This window comes from Hyaena hyaena, unplaced genomic scaffold, assembly GCF_003009895.1.
Source record: "Hyaena hyaena isolate Hyena2069 unplaced genomic scaffold, ASM300989v1 scaffold_295, whole genome shotgun sequence".
Taxonomy (NCBI): Eukaryota; Metazoa; Chordata; class Mammalia; order Carnivora; family Hyaenidae; genus Hyaena; species Hyaena hyaena.
The window spans coordinates 221,908-243,503 of record NW_024080928.1 but is presented as its reverse complement, the minus strand read 5'-3'; the positions used below and the strand labels follow the sequence as shown (position 1 = coordinate 243,503).

The 21,596-nt window shown below is 38.5% G+C and overlaps 1 protein-coding gene across 6 annotated transcripts in view; it reads right to left on the bottom strand.

Annotated features, from left to right (window-relative positions):
• The window catches only part of CDKL5 (cyclin dependent kinase like 5), a 213,767-nt gene that overhangs the window by 159,831 nt on the left and 32,340 nt on the right, over positions 1–21,596 (bottom strand). The window contains exon 1 of one of the 6 annotated variants that reach the window (XM_039247368.1): positions 20,104–20,160. The exons of 4 other annotated variants lie outside the window; for them this stretch is intronic. The gene's annotated coding sequence lies outside the window, so the exon portion shown is untranslated. Of the gene's footprint in view, positions 1–9,697; positions 9,714–20,103; positions 20,161–21,596 lie in introns of those variants that run through there. One more of the 6 variants, XM_039247371.1, reaches the window with a different exon arrangement.

Genomic DNA, 21,596 nt, shown 5'->3' with positions numbered 1-21,596 from the left:
AGAAAAAAAAAAGAATTGACTATGCATATTTTTAACAGTAACTGACAGACTGAATTTGTAAACAATATTATGGTCAATTATCATCTGTATGTGGATTATCCACAGTAAGTTTTACTTTACAGATCCACAATACCTAACTAACTTAATTACTTGTGTTTTTACTTCCATGTAAATAATAGGTAATACTCTTTGAAATACAAACTACCATCTTTCTGTTCAGGGAATCATAGAATCTATAACTAAAATAAACACCACCTATTCATTATACGAATGAAGAAACAAAGCTTATATCCAGGTCTCCTAATCAGCTTATTAAGGAGGAGCTCTGTTCTGGCTTGCCTGAAGGGTTATTCACAACAGAGCAAGTGGGAAAACTAGAGAGCTTTCTGGTGTCTCCAGAGCCTGCTTCTCAGCATCTTATCATCATTTTCCTTGAAGAAGCTCCCAGTTTACTTAATCACAGACACAGGACTCAGTATTTTAAAGAAACCCTTGCATATTCAAAATTTAAATAGTGCTTATTATCTATTTTGAATTATTCAAACATGTTTGACTACATTAACATAGGCTAAAATATCCAAATAATTTTAAAAATCAAAAGTGAGCTTTTAGTTCTTACACTTTAATATGTCCTCCTTAGAAGATGAAAATTCATTATTTCAACAATCCAAGACCAATTAGGATGATGAAAAAAATCAGGCCCAGTGCACTGCTTGTTGGCACAAACCCTTCCTCTACCTGGACCGTCTTTCTCTTCTCTTTCTATTCTTCTCAGAATACACATCAGAGTGTCAGCCCTCAGTGATTATGTGACCATGGACAAGTTATTTAACCTTTTTAAGCCTGTTTTCTCATGCTGTAAGAGGGACGGATACCACCTACTTACAGACTAATGGCGAGAATTCGGGGTTATATAAAGTCTCTGAAGCATAGTAAGCACGTAAAAAATAACTATTATTAGTAATTAAGTAACAATACTAATTTAACATAATAAAGGAAATAAGAAGGCCAATAACTCTAGAAAGTGGGATTTATCACCTCAGTTATGAGCCTGCAGTTGAAGAAATTCCCCAAATGAGACAAGTAATTTATGTCAAGACCCAAAAAGAATAATAAATTCATGATATGTTATTAGCATTTTTAAGAGCAATACATTTGTTGAAGTAAATAAGACATTTTTTAAAGTAAGCAATATCTTAGTCTTGCCAGTTCTGATGACAATTACATTACTTGCAAAGCACTATTATTTTATTAAGTTGAATACTATCACTGGAAAATTTTGTACTCAGCCTAAACAATTTAGGACTATGGTAAATCTAGAACCACTTCTGAAACTGCATTGTACTATCAACATTACTGATAATGTATAGTCTTTTTTTTTTTGATAATGTATAGAGTCATAAGTGAAGATATCTTCCATTAACTGTATAAAGTAAAACCCCTTCTACTGTGCCAAGACTAAAACCAAGAATTGACAGATTGAGGAGCATCAATAAGCAGAACTGCTAAGGCATATTTCTAAAGCATTTGATTTGGAGTAAAAGCAAAGGTACTTCAATTACCTTTAGCTCTAAAAGGTTTCATGAAAGAAATCACAGAAATGAGACAAACATAAAAGGTATAGTTAGTGTGAGAAGTGAGATGATTCATTTTCAGAAATACCAAATAACAACCATGCTTTCTAGTTGCAACCGATAGGTTGTAAACCTATTGGAAGTATGTACGAACACCCTCCCCCCCACCACACACACACACACACACACACACACACACACACACACACACACAATGGAGTCCCAAACCCTTAGACACTTCACTTCCTGGTTCTTCTTCCCTTCTCTATTTCATGGGCTTAATTTTCGCAGGCTTTGCAATGAGCATGCACCAAAGAACTGAAGTCTCTGCATCACCTCAAGGAATGTACATGTGTTCCAATCAAATTACTTTTTGCCTTACATGGGCAAAGGCAACTCCTGGGTAAGGCTGTACTTGCTATTGTACTCAGCCAATGAGGAATCAGGGAAGGACTTCATGCTAGGAGATAAACTGCCTGATGTAACTGCCCCAAGTGTCCCTGTCCATTAGACACCCGCTCTCACAAGAACGTTGATTAAAGCCTTGCTTCGCTGGGCTCCAAGTCTCCGCATTCCTACTGTGATTGGAGCAGTGGCCTTATTTCTCATAGTTAGGAGACTATAAATTGAAGTACTCTGCTTGAAGTATGAAAATGATCCCTCATTTTCAAAAGATAAACCACAGAAGAGGTGAGATACAAAGTCTAAACTCTAAAGAAATGTGTTATCAATTAATTACTACCAAAGGATTAAAAAAAGAAAAAGGTGAAGGGAATAAGGGAATAGAGATTATTATTTAGAACCAGTGAAATACATTTTCCTAAACTCTTGCCACAAATGATACTTTATTCCAACAAAATTAAACCAAATAGAAGAAGCATTTCGAGAATGTTGGTGTGATGAACTCCACAAGGACCTTCTTTCCCAAGCAAAACAATCTTAATTAATGAAAATTACATTTACAATCTCTCAAAATAGCCTTAAGGGCATCTGCCTTAGTGGCACATGTAGAAACATTCAAGAAAATCTACTGAATCTTGACAAGAACAGTGAATCTGTGGTATGTGAGCCACAACCCACTTCCTTACTGCACTCAACCCCAAGCTCTACTCTAGGTGGGTGTAACCAAGACAGGGCATCCTCTCAACCCTAGCTCCCAGGCTAGAGCAAAAGTTTCTCCCTGGAAGCAGCAAGTTGCCAGTATTTCTCATGCTCCATCCCCAGCTCCAAGGTGTAGAAATTCTATTGCAGGCAACCATGGCTAAGACAGCGGCTTCCTGCCTCCACCCAGCCTCCACCCATAAGGCAGAAGCTCTACTCCAGGCAAGGCAGACAGAATACTGGGGATGGAACCAAATGGAAATTCCAAAGTAGAAAAGTACAATAACCAAAATGAAAAATTCATTAACACACATCTAGCACCCAGATCCTGGTTTCTAATATCATTCTCGAAAGAAAAGAACGAGGGCTCTTTGGAGAAATGGCTGATTCTAAGACTGGGGCAGAAAATGTACAAGATGAGGGGCGCCTGGGTGGCTCAGTCGGTTAAGCATCCAACTTCGGCTCAGGTCATGATCTCACAGTTCGTGGGTTTGAGCCCCGCGTCGGGCTCTGAGCTGACAGCTCAGAGCCTGGAGTTTGCTTCAGGTTCTGTGTCTCCCTCTCTCTCTGTCCCTACCCCCGCTCATGCTTGCTCGCTCGCTCTCTCTCTCTTGCTCTCTCTCTCTCTGTGTCTTGCACACACTCTCTTTCTCAAAAATAAAGTTTTTAAAAAATGTTTCAAAAAGATTATTTTAATATGTCAAGATTAATAAACTTCCCATGATGGCCTATTTTTCTGTATACAATCCTCTCCCTCCAGGCCTTTAAAAATATAATTTTTTAAAGACCACAATTCTTACACTTACAAAAAATTAGATGTCAGACAATAAATTAGGCAAGAAGGAAATTTTGTTTTAAACAAAGGAATTTTATTTATGGACAAAGAAGGAAAAAGCTTTGGTTTCATATACCAACTTATAACTAGGACTTTTCTGGACTACTCAGATAAGATACGGAAATGAAATATTCAGGGGATGGGGGAGCACACAAAACTTTTTTATATAGCATCTTATTCTACTTCCTTGAGGTCACAACAACAAATAATATGAGGCATCTTCACAGTCACTGAGCAAGGGGTCCTGGCTGCCTCAAGAACTTTTGGTTTAAAAGTGTATAAGGTTGATGCCTGAACATGCCTGAACATCGTGAGGATTAGGGTTGCTAAACTCTGCATAGTCAAAAATCCACGTGTGACTATGAATCCCCAAAAACTTTAATAGCCTATTGTTGACCAGAAGCCTTACCAATAACGTACAGTTGATTAACACATTTAGTAGGTTCTATGTATTATATACTGTATTCTTACAATAAAGTAAGCTAGAGAAAAGAAAATGTTATTAAGAAAATCATAAGAAAAAAGAAAATCATAAAGAAAATACATTTACAGTACTATCATCTATTTATTGAAAAAAACCTATGAGTAGATGGACCAGTTCAAACCCATGTTGCCCAAGGGCCATCTGTAATTCACAATTACCTGCCTTATACATTCTAGATAATAGTCTTTAACTGTGTGCACAATAAAAAAGTGCTTGTGTTAGCTTTAATCTTTTCTATTAATTCACTTATGATCTGCATATAAAGACAATTTTCTAATAATCCATAAGAAGTGCTACTTAAACCCTTTAATACACATTCCTAATTATAGCCAATAGGTTTATCCACAGGGAGAAGCCCAAGAAACATTCCAAAATTCAGGAAATAAATTTAGTAAAGAAGTCTACTTCATTGCCAACTTTATCCAAATTTTTCCGGATTAAGGTACCAAATAGATGCTACATCTGGCTATCTAAGGAGATAAATGTATAAGGAACAAACTCCTTATCTTTCAATTTGTATAATCACTTTTCCTATCTTGTCAAATAACAGAAATTACATTTCTTAAACTACATGGTGTATGATTCATGCATTTATAGGATATTCTCATACATTCTCCTAAGCAATGTTAGCATTTTATTTTAGGGCTTATGACCTCACCTACACTAAGACACTAGGAGGATTCCTGCACTATTTCAAATCTTTCACCTTTTCAAATGTTACAAAAAGTAAAGAACCAACTGACCAGTAAGAGGAATGAATACTTATTATTCCAGTCTTCCTCTTACTGGTCAAGTAATTAGCCACATTTCAAAAAAACTTGATGTCTTTTTGTCTATATAAGCTGCCAATCATTATCCCCCCTCCCCTAGCCACATTCCTTTTAAAAAAAAAAAAAAGAATTCCACCCATGGTCCCAGAAGCCAGTCATACATATCATGGGACACTGTTCCTTGGCCAGAGCTTATTGGACTAGAGAAAAGCCTCAGGCTAAAGCTGGGAACTATCAGTTCTCCTTTCACGGAGATGGGAATTCAAACTCAGAGACCAAGAGAGTAATTAGCTATTAGAGAGCTGAAGAAGATCCTATAAACTCAGGGGCTTAGGCTGCTATTTTGAGGCAACTGTAATGTACTACCTGAGAGTGAATGAATGAGAAATTTGAAAATGACTTAAAGAGAAGCAATTCTGAGAGACAAAGAGAGGGAGAAACAATTGCTTGATTATTTCCTGCAATTGAGTCCAAGAGATATCCCAGGTTCTTACAGTAAAACCTTATTTTACTTATGTTAAGGAAGTTTCTATTCCTTAAGACACTGCTTAATTATAATATGAAGCATATCACATGAATATATTAATATATGTATTAGGTAATCAATTTGGCTGCTCTAACAGAGAGATCTAAAATAATAGTGGCTTAAATAAAAGAGAGAGTTTATTTCTCTCTCATGTAAAAGTCTAGATGAGTATCTACTGCTTTCTGGCTCACAGACCAAGATATCCGCTCCAGCTCTCACCATGTTGCTTCCATCCCAGACACAGGAAAGAGGAGAAAGTGGGGTACAAGGAGGGCAAAACTCCTTTCTTCTTAGGGAACACCACAAAATATGTACGCAGTATTTCCCCTCATATCCTATTCTCCAAGACTTAACTCTATACCCAGAAGGGACTGGGAAATGTAGTCTTTATTTGGGTTGCAAGTGCCTACTAAACAACATCAATTACTATAGTAAAAGTGAACAGATACTGGAAACCAACTTAAAATATATTAGTCTAAGACTATGTCTCAGCAGTACATCTACCTCTCCTGAGTACTTCAGTCATTCTCAGTAAATGTTCTTCAAAGAAATTAGACTGTCCAACGCTTGAGAAGAAAAAAAGGGAAATTAAATGGGAGACAAATGAACCACCCACACACTAAATGAAAACTATTTTCAGCACTTTCTATCTTTTACTGTGTCTTTACTCCTTTACCCTTTCAGATCGTACATTTAAAAAAAAATCCAGGGGCACCTGGGTGGCTCAGCCAGTTAAGCGTCTGACTCCTGTTTTCAGCCCAGGTCACAATCTCACTGTTCGTGGGTCTGTACTGACAGTGTGGGGCCTGCTTGGGATTCTCTCTCTCCTTTTCTCTCTGCCCCTCCACCGGCCCGTGCTCGCTCTCTGTCTCAAAATAAACAAACAAACTCAAAAAGAAAAATCCAGAACTAGCAAGGCAAATATGTTACATGTGTACTGCAGAAACCAGAAAACAGACCTGGAGTACAAAGGATGCAGTAGAGGTCTGAAAATAGCATACCACTTAATTCTGCTGGCTGAATGTATCAGCCTAGCTAACAAAATTTTGAGGCTCTGTATTTCAAAGAACCTAGAAGTTCTCAAATTAAAATCTCTTGCAAAAGGTTATCTCCTTTTAATCACCATTAGTAAAGCATGAACATTTCAGAAAGTCGACAATCTTATGACACATTTGGTTATTTTTAACCCCACATCCACCAAAGAAGACTATGTAGAACTATTCATATTTAAATTCTGTACCTGTTTTCTTTCCAGAAATTTGAAGATTTTCTGACCTGCAATTAATTTACCAGAATAGTAAATTTTTTTTATTTTTTTTTAATGTTTTATTTATTTTTGAGAGACAGAGACCAAGTATGAGTGGGGGAGGAGCAGAGAGAGAGGGAGACACAGAATCTGAACAGGCTCCAGGCTCTGAGCTAGCTGTCAGCACAGAGCCAGACACAGGGTCTGAACTTGTGAACCTCAAGATCATGACAGTGCTGAAGTCAGACACTCAACTGACTGGGCCACCCAGGTGCCCCAAGGGATAGTAAAAATAACAACAAGACAAATCAATGAATAAAGAGAAATTAGACAGTAAAATACATTAGGAAAAGGCCATGCTAGGTTTTTTTTAAGTTCATTTATTTTGAGAGAGATTGTGTGTGTGTTCATGGGGGAGAGACAGAGAGAATTCCAGGCAGGCTCCACACGAATCATGAAATCATGACCTGAGCCTAAGTCTGATGCTTAACCAATTGAGTCACCCAGGTGCCCCAAGGCCATGCTGTTAAAAAAAAAAAAAAAGTTATTCAAAGTACAGCATTTTAAATTCTCAAATGATGACTGTGTATGAACATTTCCTCAGTAAATACCATAAGAAAATGGAAATCTTGAGGCTCAAAGTATTGTAATATCCCCACCATCTACTGATGAAATGAGGCCAAAAGAGATGTCCAAAATGGGAAACTCAGTGTACTGGATCATGCTGTTGTGAACTAGATCCAGCTGGAAACTGTGTTTCCCAGAATTCCCTTCCCTGTGTGTACACCAAGTTAGAGATGGCCAAACTCTTGGAAGGTAAATCTTTATGGTTAGATATGATGAGGACAAATGTAGATGCGACTGGCAGGTTTCAGCTTGTCCTGACCTTCCTCTTGTGCCCTATATGTCTATCTCTTTTTCCTCACCTGACCAACAGTAGCCCATGACCCATCAATTATAGACAAGCTATGGGCTTCGGACCCACTGAGGCAGTAGCTACAAAAGGAACCAGACTTTCACAGACCTCTCCACAATCACCCTCCTCTTTGCATTCCCACTTTAATGGCTGTACACACATGGCTTGTTTAAGTTTTCCCAGTAAGCTCTGACTTTATACACCTGTACCAGTGCTTCAGGAGGATCTATTATCCCTCCCCTTCCTGATTTCCATATCCCCAGTAACTCCTACAACTGTATAGTCTGCTTACTATAATAAATCCCTTATCCCAGAACACTCACAGTGGTTCTATTTCTCAGAATGAATCCTGACTGATATACTCAAAATTCAGCAATTTATAATCCAGCAGTATTGACAAAAAGGATTTAATTACTGAAAGCCATTTCCCCATTACTACTAAGCTGAATTTTTCCTGAGATAACCAGGTTCACTCCACCAAATTACTTCTATATGCAAGAAATGCCTGCTCTTTTCTATCAAGTGATTTCTTTTTTCTTCATTTTTTAACGTTTTTTTATTTACTTCTGAGAGAGAGAAAGAGACACAATGTGAGCAGGGGAGGGTCAGAGAGAGAGGGAGATAAAGAATCTGAAGCAGGTTCCTGGCTCTGAGCTAGCCGTCAGCACAGAGCCCAATGCGGGGCTCGAACCCACGAACCGTGAGATCATGACCTGAGCCAAAGTCAGACGCTTAACCGACAGAGCCACCCAGGTGCCCCTCTATCAAGTGATTTCTAAAGGACTGCTCTTTCATCTTTATTTCCCTACATATAGCACATTTTAAAAAAAACATTTAAAAAACTTATTCAATAGGGGCGCCTAGGTGGCTTAGTCGGTTAAGCGTCCGACTTTCGCTTAGGTCATGATCTCGCGGTTCGTGGGTTCGAGCCCCACGTCGGGCTCTGTGCTGACTGCCAGCTCAGGGCCTGGAGCCTGTTTCAGAGTCTGTATCTCCCTCTCTCTCTGACCCTCCCCTGCTCACGCTGTCTCTCTCTCTCTCTCTCCTAGAAATAAATAAAACATTAAAAAAAATTTTTAAAAATTAAAAACTTATTAAATAATCCAAAGTACAGTATTTATTTTGACTTGTTTTAATAAGAAGGTTAGTATTTATTTTTTAAATGTCATTTAATGAATTTGTCATTTGAGAACTTGCTAAGAGCCAAATGGACTAAAAATTAGTAATTTTTAAGATGATATTTCTGAAATGGGCCTATGAAATCTAATAATAAAATAATAATAATAATGCAAAACTTATGGGGTGCCTGGATGGCTCGGTCAGCTAAGCATCCAACTCTTGATTTCAGCTCAGGTCATGATCTCATGGTTCATGGGTTCTAACTCCACGATGGGTTCTAAGCTGACAGTGTGCAGCCTGCTTGGGTTTCTCTCTCTCCCTCACCCTCTCTCTCTCTGTGCCCTCCCCCATCTCAAAATAAATAAACTTTTTTTAAAAATGCAAAACTGATGAAGTAATCATCAGAAACATCTCTCCTGCCACCCCCGCCAAAAAGAAATGAATGTACAATAAGCACCCAAATCCTGAACTACATACCCAGAGGTCTCATTGAATGATTCTTTTTTTTTTTTTTTTTAGGTTTTTTTTTTTTGGTTTATTTATTTTGAGAGAGACAGAGACAGGATGAGTGGGGGAGGGGCAGAGGGAGAGGGAGACTGAGAATCCCAAGGAGGCTCCACACTGTAAGCGCAGGGCCTGAAAAGGGGCTAGAACTCATAAAACCATGAGATCATGACCCAAGCCAAAACCAAGAGCTGGGTGCTTAACTGACTGAACCACCCAGGAGCCCCAGTGATTCTTTTTTTTAAGTCACTTTTTCTAAAGATTTCCCAAGCTCAGGGCACTTGGGTGGTTCACACTGATGAGCCTCCGACTTCAGCTCAGGTCATGATCACAGGGTTACTGAGTTTGAGCCCCACATCGGGCTTGTTGCTGTCTACCTGTCAGAGCAGAGCCCGCTTCCTATCTGTCCCCCCTCTCTCTGCCCCTACCCCCACTTGCGCTCTCTCAAAAATAAATGTTAAAAAAACAAAAAGATTTCCCAAGCTCTATTTGGAAGTTAACAACCTTAACAGTCTAACATACATTTTCGTACAGCTTTAACAAATTATTGACTATTTTTTCATAACTATGACATTAAAATATCCTATAGTCTGCCATATTCAAGGGCATAAAAACAACTCACAGTTGAAAACACATCCTGTTGGAGCACCTGGGTGGCTCAGTTGGTTAAGCCTCTGACTTCGACTCAGGTCATGATCTCATGTTCATGGGTTCGAGCCCAGCAGTGAGCTCTGTGCAAACAGTTCACAGTCTGGAGCCTGCTTCAGATTCTGTGTCTCCCTCTCTCTCTGCCCCTCCCCTACTCATGCTGTCTCTCTCTTTCTCTCTGTCTCAAAAATAAATTAAAAGAAAAAAAAAAACACATCCTGTCATGAGTAAGAACCATAATTAAACACCAGCAGGTTCATATAAAGCACCACTTATGACTGAGAAGATTTACTACAGTTCACCCTTAAACAACACAAGTTTGAACCATGTGGGTCCACTTTTACATAATTTTTTTAAAATATTTTTTTATTTTTTATTTCTAGGAGAGAGAGAGAGAGAGACAGCGTGAGCAGGGGAGGGTCAGAGAGAGGGAGATACAGACTCGGAAACAGGCTGCAGGCTCTGAGCTGGCAGTCAGCACAGAGCCCGACGCGGGGCTCGAACCCACGAACCGCGAGATCATGACCTAAACGAAAGCCGGACGCTTAACCAACTAAGCCACCCAGGCGCCCCTTACATAATTTTTTTAAATAAATACATTGGAAAAAGTTTTTTGAGATTTGCAGTAATTTGAAAAACACTGACAAAGCACATAGCCAAAAATATCAAAAAAAATTAAGAAAAAGATATGTCCAGAATGCATAAAAATATATGTACATACTAGTCTGTTGTATCATTTACTAAATATATATAAATCTATTATAAAAAGTTAAAATTTACCAAAACTTATTCATATGCTTACAGACCAGACATGCTGCAATTCAGTCGAGAGAAATGTAGACAAATGTAAAGATGTAGTATTAAATAACTGCATAAAATTAACTGTAGTACATACTGTACTACTATCACTGCCTAGCTACCTTCTGTTGCTTTGAGGTGAACTCAACTGCAGTATCTCCTTAAAATGCCATGTAACACTAAACACCTCTGTGTGAGCAGTTCATCCGTTTAGTAAATTGCTTACCACAATAAAAAGTGGGTGTTCAATGCAATACTGTAAACCTTGACTAACACCATGGGACCCATACAAAGTGCCACTAGTAATACTGGAAATGCTCCCAAGAAGCAGAGAAAAGTCCTAACGTTAAAAGAAAAAGCTGAATTTCTTGATATGTACCACCCATACTGAGGTATGCAGCTGTGGTTGCCCAACATTTTAAGAAAAATGAATCCAGCATTTTCTTTTCTTCTAAAAAAGAAAAAGAAACTTCATGAAGCCATCACTGCAGCTAAGCCAACAGGCACAAAACCCTTGCATTTTTTGTAAAATAGCTTTTTATCTCCTATTGAAAATGCAACTTTTATGTGGGTGCAGGATTGCTATAGATTCTAATATGATTCATGAAAAAGCAAAGTCATTATATGAAAACTTAAAGTAAAAGGAAGTAAAGGATCTAATGTTGAAGAAGTTAATTCCAGGAAAGGATGGTTTGGTATGTATGTATGTATGTATTTTTAAGAGCCTGGGTTTTAAAAATGTCAGGATAACAGGAGAAGCAGCTTCTGTCCATGAAGACACAGGAGATGAATTCCCAGATGCCATTAAGAAAATCATTGAGGATTACATATAAGGAGTATGGGCAGTTAGGATCCCACCTCCCTTTTTAAAAGTTGAATATAAACAGGGGCGCCTGGGTGGCTCAGTTGGTTAAGCGTCTGCCTTCAGCTCAAGTCATCATCTCATGGTTCCTGAGTTCAAATCCCACAATAATATGCTTGGGATTCGCTCTCTCCCCCTCTCACTCTGTCCCTTCCCCACACACATACTCTCTCTCTCTCTCTCTCTCTCTCTCAGAATAAACTTTTAAAAAAGTTGAATATAAACAAACTGATGAACACTTTAGCAACTTGACAACTTATTCACATGGAGAAAAGAGTTCTTTCAAGTTATGCAAAAAAGAAAAAAAAAAAAACAGTAATTCTGGGTATATCCTTACAGGTAGGTTCATTGTTCACAGTAATGATGTCAAAAAAGACAAGATACAGACTAGTCCAGTGGTACAAACATAATAAAAAGCCTCCTGAGCAGAAGTCCTATGCCAGTTCCTTTCCTGTGTATGTTAACAATGTGTAGCTGAACTCTTGCCATTGAAACTAGAGAAGTCAATAATAGATTAGCCTGCAGTTTTCAGTACTGGGTGTAGTACGTGGATCATAAGGCAAATGAAGGATGCAGGGTGCCATATTAGAGTGGCAGAAGTGTTAAGTCATTGAGAGAAAAGGTTAGGAAGAGAAATCTACATTCATGATGATGGCCTCAATTTTCTTCTATAAAAAAGACATAAACAGTAAAGAGTGGATGGGGCCAGTACTGCTTACTCACCCATTTTGGTGATAAAAATGAATCTATTATTAATTTCATTTTAGGAGAAAGTTGATAGACACTGGCCCTTGGATTCAGTGGTCATGGTCATTGTTAGACTGGTTTAAGACAAACTGGATTATTTGTTTGTATACCTGTGTCCTGCTAGAATTAGAATGTAAGCTTCACAAAGACAGGCATATTTGTAGAATCACAATGAAGAGGGTTGTGGTGAAGATAAAAAATGCATGTAAAGCCCTCAGAGTTGACCACGGGTATTGCTTAACTAAATCTAAGACTGAGTTCACCTATGGCCAATCTGAGTATCTGGTAGATTTGAACGTCTGCCTTGACCCTTGTCAGGTGCAAGTTTTTGAAAACTTTTGAATAAAGTTAACTATAAAGGGAAAAAAAGAATCATCAAGGAGAAAGGCTATCTGACTGACCAGATTTTTAATGAAGACAAAAGTGCCCTCTTCTGGAAAACAAATACGACAAAGGACATTTATTAGTAAGGAAGAGAAGCACACCCCAGGATTTAAAGCAGGGAGGGATAGGCTAACACTGTTTTGTAGAAGTGCAGTTGGGTATGTGATCAGGACTACTCTTATCTATAAAGCTACTACCTCCCATCTTCCCACCCCTGCCAAGCCTTGAAGGGAACAAATAAACACCAGCTGCCAGTCTTCTAGCTATACAAGAAGAAGGCCTAGACAATGAGAACTCTTTTTCTGGACTAGGTCCATGGATGCTGAAGTCAGGAAGTATCTTGCTGGTAAGAGACTGCCTTGCCTTTTAAAGTTCTTTTGAGGGGTGCCTGGATGGCTCAGTTGGTTAAGCGTCCAACTTCAGCTCAGGTCATAATCTCACAGTTCATGGGTTCGAGCCCCGCATCAGGCTCTGTGCTGATAGCCAGCTCAGAGCCTGGAGCCTGCTTCAGATTCTTTATCTCCCTCCCTCTCTGACCCTCCCCTGCTCACGCTCTCTCTTGCGTGCGCTCTTTCTCGCTCGCCCTCGCTCTCTCTCTCAGAAATAAATAAAACATTAAAAAATAAAGTTCTTTTGACATTGGACAATGTGCTACCCAAAACAACATGAGTTCAACATCAAAGTCACTGAGGTGGTCTAGTTGCTCCCAAATACAACATCTCTATTTCAGCCTATAGATCAGAGGGTCATAAGGATCTTCAAGGTTCATTACACATGGTATTCTATGGAAAAGATTGTCAACACTATGAGGGCAAGCCCTGATAGAGATAACATCATGAAGGTCTGGAAGGACTACCCCATTAAAGATGCCACCATTACAGAAAGAGCCATGAAAACCATCAAGCCTGAAAAAAAAATTCCTACCCAAGAAAACTGTTGAGATGTTGTACATGACGTCACATAGGCTTTATGTCAGAGCCAGTCAAGGAAGCCATGAAAGAGGCTGTGAGTATGACCCAAAAAAAAAAAAAAAAGTGAGGGGTAAAGAGTTTCAAGATACAGATGTTGGACAAATTCAAAAGTTAATACACACCACATTGGGGGAATTAACAGAAGACAACCTAGGGGAGCTTGGGTGTCTCAGTCGGTTAAGCATCTAACTTCGGCTCAGGTCATGATCTCATGGTTTGTGGATTTGAGCCCCGAGTCAGGCTCTGTGCTGACAGCCAGCTCAGAGCCTGGAGCCTGTTTCAGATTCTGTGTCTCCCTCTCTCTCTGACCCTCCCCTGTTCACACTGTCTCTCTCTCAGAAATAAATAAAACATTTTAAAAAATAATAAAAAAAGAAAAAACAGAAGACAACGTAATGGAGAGAAGTGCCTCCGAACCAGTGCCAGATGATGAGGAAGAAGATATAAAAGAAGCAGTACCAGAAAACAAATTGGCATTAGACAATCTGGCAGAAGGGTTCTGATTATTCAAGGCTGGTTTTGACTTACATCATAGACCTTTCTATGATATGGGCACTAAAACGAAATCGAACGGTAGATGAAGGATTGGTCCCATATAGAAATGTTTTTAGGAAAATGAAAAAGTAACAAAGTCAGCAAATTATGATGTATCTCCATCAAGTTAAACACAGAGTACGCCTGCCTCTCCTTCGATCTCCTCTACCTGTTCCGCCACAGCCATCCCTAAGATAGCAAGACCAACTCCTCCTCTTCCTGCTCCTCTTCATCCACCTCAACATGAAGACCACAACGATGAAGACCTTTATGATGATCCACTTCTACTTAATGAATAATAAATAATCACCATGCCATACAGTTAATAAACTTCTCTGTGTTGTGTGTGTGTGTGTGTCTTCATATGAAAATCTTAACAACCGTATGTCAGGAACTGTACAAGATGTTTTGTGTCATCATCATTTCCTAAGCATTCATCATGTAGAACATCATGTGCAAGACCTGAGCAAGACACAAGGTGAGTGATATGGTTGTTATTGTTTTTTTTTTTTAAGTTTATTTATTTTGAGAGAGAGAGAAAGAGAGACAGTGGGGGAGGGGCATAGAGAGAGGAAAAGAATCCCAAGCTGACAGCACAGAGCCTGACACAGGGCTTGATCTTACAAACTATGAGATCATAAACTGAGCCAGCTGAAATCAAGAAGTCAGATGCCTAACCGACTGAACCAACCAGGCACCCCAAGTGATATCTAATATAAAATTAATAATATGTTAGTTTTCTTACTGGTTTATAACTTTGCTTTCAAAGAATTATATTACTGTACAGTATTGCCTCTCTCCCTCTCGTAACTGGAGAAACTGCCTGTTAGCCTATCAACACTGGTAAATGGTTTTTTAAAAATGTAACAATGTCTCCTATACTGTATATCTGTTTTGTCTCATATTAAGATAATATTAATATAGGTACTGGCAGAGATGACTCATCCTGTAAAAAGATGATATAAATCTGCAGTATCAATAAATAGAGTACAGTACTATGAGTGTATTTTCTCTTAGTACTTTCCTAACATTTTCTTTTCTCTACCTTAAGAATACAGTATAATACATATAACATACAAAATACATGTTAACTGACTTTATGTTGTCAGGCTTCCTGACAACAGTGGGCTGTTAATAGAGAAGTTTTAACTTTTTTTAATGTTTATTTATTTTTGAGAGAAAGACAGATCACGAGTGGGGAAAGGGGAGAGACAGAGACACAGAATCCAAAGCAGATTGCAGGCTCTGAGCTGTCAGCACAGAGCCCATCGTGGAGCTTGAACTCACCAAAAGCAAGATCATGACCTGAGCCGAAGTCGGATGCTTAACCGACTGAGCCACCCAAGCACCCAGTAGTGAAGCTTTGAGGGAGTTACAAGTTATTAAGAGGAATTTTTACTGCAGGGGAGGAGACTGGTGCCCAGAACTCTCATGTTGTTGAAGGGTCAACTGTATATATGAAAACCCAGTCCTATATGCAGCTACATTATGTAGAGAGGGAAAGATTAGGAGATATTTATGCTAATAAAAGAACACTTGTTTTACAAAATGCTTTGCTTCATAATTTATTTGAAGGGAAGATTCCAAAGAGTGTTTAAAATTATTCCATCTAGAAAAACTCTGAGAAACAGGCTATAAGAGAGTGTCATTCTATAAAAACACATATAATTAAAAAGCCAGCACTTGTACTTACTAAAGGCTCACTACTGAATCCCTACCCACAAAATGGTATACAGTTTATATTTTGGCTGGAAAGGATTTCTTTAACCCCCTGCTAAATTCCCAACTCAAAAAAGGCACATACAACTAATAAAATGATTCAGTAAACCACCATTGGGGAAAAAAATAAGTAGCATTTGACGCTATGTGGCTTCCTATGGAATCCTGAAATATATACCATATTAAATTTTATAGTGCCAATACATTTTAAAATGAATGGAGAATATCCTGAATTCAATAACTTAAGGTCGCAATTTTTGTTTTTAACTTAAACCAGTCTCACACCTCATCCACTTGCTGTTTATAATCACAGCTATATATTTTTTCAAACTGGAAAATTGCAAACTGACTTTAAATATAGCATGCTCCAAAATTAGAATAAGATTTTCCTCTATACTTTATCTTTAAAAGTTTTCAATCTAGAGGAATAGTGAAATTATTTAACCTGCTAAAGTGTTTAAAGATATGTCGGGAGCCATTTCTGAACTCACTAGTTGAGAAAACTCCTTGTGAGGTTAAGGCAAGTTTGCAAGGCTCTTGCCATCAGATGAGGATTGATATCCACCCCCACTCAATTGTCTCTGCTTGAGGCCCGACCCCCAAGGCACCTTGTTGATTTATCAGGAGTGACTTATTCTGGCCCTGGTATGGTGATTGCACCTTGTGAAGGAAATTGTTGTAGCTTGGAAAAACGTTGATGCTTAGTAATCTGGAAATAGTGATCAGGACTGAGTGATGACACAAAAAGGTCAGCTATTGCTTCTGGGTTTACATTAATAAAATAATAACTTTGGTACAGACTGATGTACTATTCCTCGGCATGGATGATGTTATAGGAACTATAAGCCCTGTGGCTAATGTTTAGATGCTTTCCTTTGTGGTTATGGCAGCAACATTGCATTTCCTGAAAAACCTGTTTTTCTTAATACTTCCCATTAAGCGATAAACAGGCTATTGACCCCTGCTCACTAAGAACTGACCTTTGCCTTTGCTATGCTAAAAAATCCTGTTTATATTTGAATGCTACTTGTGGGCTGTTCCCCATACACCTATGCATATCAATGTTCTGGAAAGTTTTTATTGATCAAAGAATTTTTCATCAGAATAGAACTTCCGTGCCATCCCCCAAACACTTAATCAAAAAATAAAGTTGAGTCTCAGACAGCAGGGAGACAGCCTGGCTGGTGACCAGAAAGAATCTCGGGGCTCTCTCATCCTTCTCTCAGCGACACCGTCCATCCTTCAGGGACCCCTGGACCTGCTGGAGCTGGACTCCGGCAAAGATACTAATTTTTTTTTAATAAGCACATGTGGAGTCCTAACTTATAAGCTTTGAGAAGTTTTCTAGTGTCTTCATGACAGTTCACACATACGACATTAATTGAATACCTGCCATGTGTAATGTGTAAAGCACTGTGGAAGACATGGGGGGAGAGCTCATTCCACAATGCTAATTACAGTTTCAGCTTCTGTTTGTCTACTCCCATGACTGACAAAATAGTCAATAGAACCCTTGCTCATTATAATTGCCCTTTTTGCTGGTCCATCTCTACAGCTCCATTATGTTATTATTCCAGAACCAGGATGACACAGACGCCCCCATGGAGATGTCCGGGCAGAGGTTGACTATTTGAAGCTGTAATCACTTTCCCAAGATTGACCAACATCTGTTGACTCCCTTGATGGCAGCAGCCCAGAGAACCCTGCAGCTCACAGAAACATGTGTAACGTGCCAGAGAACAAGCTACAACAAGACTCTGATACCTCAGTTGCAATTGGTCCACCAAGTAGTTAGCTTGGAATTTTCCTCTGTGAAACACTACATGACACTTGCCCACACTGACACCCATATGCCACTTCTCTCCCCACAGTTTCAAAAGTTCTTCCCACAGTTAACTCTGCTGGCACCGCACAGCACCACCTGAGCGAGCCAATGCCCTCTGCAGAAGCAGAGAACTCCTTGGGCTACTTCTGGTACACGGTTTTTAAGATGATACTTAAGAAAACTTAGTACATCAGAAGTACCCTGTGACTCTACCACTTCAAGGAATTCTTTATATTACTCATAAGTTTTCATATATACACAAGTCCTTGGTATATATCAAGAGTTATCATCATCACAATTAAATTTTAAACTTTTAAAGATTTCATAAAATTTGTTTATACAGACCTTAGGAACATTTATGATATCTCAAAAGATACTATTACCTTTCAATGGGACTCATGACTGTTGGGTTTAAATTCAAAGATAATTCAATCATGAGAATGGGAAAGTTTTAATTTTTCATTTAGGAAGAGTTTCTGTGTCCAATAATGCTGACTGCATAATTCAGGCAAATGCTTCCACTGCAAACAGAAAGCTGGATGAAAAAATAACAACTGAGAATGAAGGGAAAAAACTATCACTAGTCACTGACTACACATATAGAAAATGCAAAAATAGGGGCACCTGGGTGGCTTAGTTGGTTAAGCGTCCGACTTTCGCTTAGGTCATGATCTCGCGGTTCGTGGGTTCGAGGCCCGCGACGGGCTCTGTGCTGACTGCCAGCTCAGAGCCTGGAGCCTATTTCAGAGTCTGTATCTCCCTCTCTCTCTGACCCTCCCCTGCTCACGCTGTCTCTCTCTCTCTCCTAGAAATAAATTTTTAAAAAAATAATAATAATAACCTTGTGCCGGCAAGGGTCTATAATAAAATAAAGAAAATGCAAAATAATCTACAAATAAACTTTGAGAAAAAAATAAGTTTATCAAAGCCAAGTGATATAAAAGTTAATATTCAAAAATCAACTTTATTTGTATACCAGTAAAGTTAGAAAATCAATTCTTAATACCATTTACAATATCATCAAAAAATACCAAATTTCTGGGTGCCTGGCTGGCTCAGTCGGTAGAGTGCATGGCTGTTGATCTCGGGGTCGTGATTTTGAGCTCCACATGGGGTAGAGGCATTGTTTAAACAAACTTAAATATATATATAAAATTTCTAGAAATAAACAAAAAGAAAAGTGGAAAACTTTACACAGAAAGCTATAGAAAACAGTATGCTACAAAATTAAAGGAAACCTAATAAGTAAAGGGATTTTCGGTGTTCTTGAGACTTACCATACTTAAAGATGTCAATTCTACCCAAATTGATCGACAGAACCAATACAATCCCAATCTGAACAAGTTTTTTAATGGAAATTTGCAGGCTTATTCCAAAATGTATTTAGAACTGCAAGCAGCCAAGAAAAACAAGACACTCTTAAAGAACAATAAGACTTCCTCTTCAGGTATCAGGACTTATTATAAATGCAAAGCACACTCATTAAGACAGTACATTGGGCAAATGGATGAAAGGAAAGAACAAAAAGCACAGAAATAAATCATATATGAAATGAATGGATGCTTGTTGTACAACAAAGTTGACATCACAGACCAGGGAGTAAAGTTCAGCCTTTGCCAATAAATGGTGCTAAGTCATTTGGGTATACATAAGGAAAACAAAATCAAACTTAACCTCTATGTCATAATATATATAAACATTAATTTCAGGTATGTTATAGATCTCAATGTAAAAGTTAAAACATAAAGCTCCTAAAAGATAATGTAGAAGAATACTTCTCTGTGCATACAAGCACCAACCATAAAGGACAGCACAGATAAAATGGACTGTATTAAAATTAAGAACTTCTGTTCAAAAAAAAAATGACAATATAAGCCACAAAGCAAAGCAGATATTATTATATACACACACTGTTTTTTAAAATGGTCAACACAGGGTGCCTTGGTGGCACATTCGGTTAAGCGTCCGACTTCAGCTCAGGTCATCATCTCATGGTTTATGAGTTCAAGCCACTGTTCTGACAGCTCAGACCCTGAAGCCTGCTTCCTCTGTGTCTCCCTCTCTCACTGCCCCTCCCCTGCTCAGGCTCTCTCTCTCAAAAATATATAAACATTTTTTAGAAAAATTTTTAAGAAATTTAAAATGGTCAACACAAGATGATGATAATAAACAGACCAACATTTAGTCAATAAATTGTACTGTTTTTAAATTCTCTGTAGAAAATGCACTTAGTTACTGTCTGAACCTGGAGCTGACCACACCCATCACTCCCAGCCCTTGATATACCACTAACTTTTAGAGATATATAAGGTTTAGGTCTTTACCTGGGTCAAGTTACAGAAGTGTTGGCTTTGTGACAATACACTGGGCTGTTCACTGATGTCTTATATATCTTATTATTTATCATGCTTCATTACAAAATAGCTTAAAAAGTCAAAGGGTGAATATGTATACCTCCTGATTTACAAAATTTAAAAAAAGAGACAAAGATTGGAACTTCCAATAAACAGCCAGTCAATCAGAAGTCCAACTGACCATACCTGGACTTGGATTGTCCTCAGAAAGGGATTATGGCAGGGCACACAGCGGGAACCTTTTAGGACTTACTCTGTGGGATCTGTTGGTATCTCCAGGTAGATAGTGCCAGAATGGAGTTGAATTCTAGAACACCCAGGTGGTGTCTGGATAACTGCTTGGTAATGTTGGAAATACACACACATACACACACACACACACACACACAAACATAGATCAGGGGAATGAGGTAAAGAATCTTTGCTGATGATCAGAAGTTGGAATGATCCCAGAATTGTGGTTAGCATCTTACAAATTTTCTTACAAAAAGAAAAAAAGAACAGATATAAACAGGCCTTTCACAAAAGAAACAATAATTACCTAATAAATCTATGAAAAGCTGTTCACTTTCACTAGTAATCAATTAAATAAAAAAAGAGATACAATGAAATCATTTTTAACCTAATATGGTGGTAACGATTAAAAGTAACTAACAAACATCTCGTGTTCTTTCGCAGGTCTGGGAATAGGTGAACTCATTCATTGCAGGTAGGAAAATAAAGGTTTCTGGAGAGTAATCTGGCAATAAGTATCAATATTTTAAATTTATGAGTACCATTTGATTTAAAACCAATTTACTAATAGAGATTTATGCTAAGGAGAACATCAAATGGGCAAAGATGGATACTACAAAGGTTGTATACTACAGCAGTGCTGTCCATAATAATCAACAATAAAAAAACAACCCAAGGTTGTCAATAGGATTGATAAAGTAAATGATGTCACAGAATACAGAGAATCATGCCACCATTAAAATTATTTAGCTAGGGGCGCAGACGTGGCTCAGTCAATTAAGCATCGACTCTTGTTTTCGGCTCAGGTCATGACCTAACATTTGCGGGTTTGAACCCTGCATGGAGGCTCCATGCTGACAGCTGAGCCTGCTTGGGAACCTCTCTCTCTCTCTCTCTCTCTCTCTCTCCCCATCCCTCCCCTACTCATGCTCTCTCAAAACAAAACTTTTTAAAAAGTTTTAAAATTATTTAACTATATTTACTGATATAGAAGAGCTATAATATCTTAAGTAAAAAATCATGATATAGAATATGCTATATTCTATGAATGAAAAAAAAATTTTTCCACATAAACAAATGAGCAAACTGTACTTCACAACTTCACTTGATGCTTAGGAAATTCACTGATATTTAGCTGCCTATTTAAGAGGAGAATTTTGGGGGTGGCTGGGTTACTCAGTCTGTTATGCATCTGACTTCCGCTCAGGTCATGATCTCATGGTTTGTGAGTTCAAGGCCCACTTCGAGTAAACCATGAACCTCACTTTGGGTACAACATGAGCCCCGCTTCTCTCTCTCCTCTCTCCCTGACCTTCATGGGATTCTCTGTCTGCCCCTTGCTCACTTGCGCCCTCTCTGTCTCTCAAAAAAAAAAATAGAAGTATTTTTAAAAATAATAATAATGAGGGGCGCCTGGGTGGCTTAGTCGGTTAAGCGTCCGACTT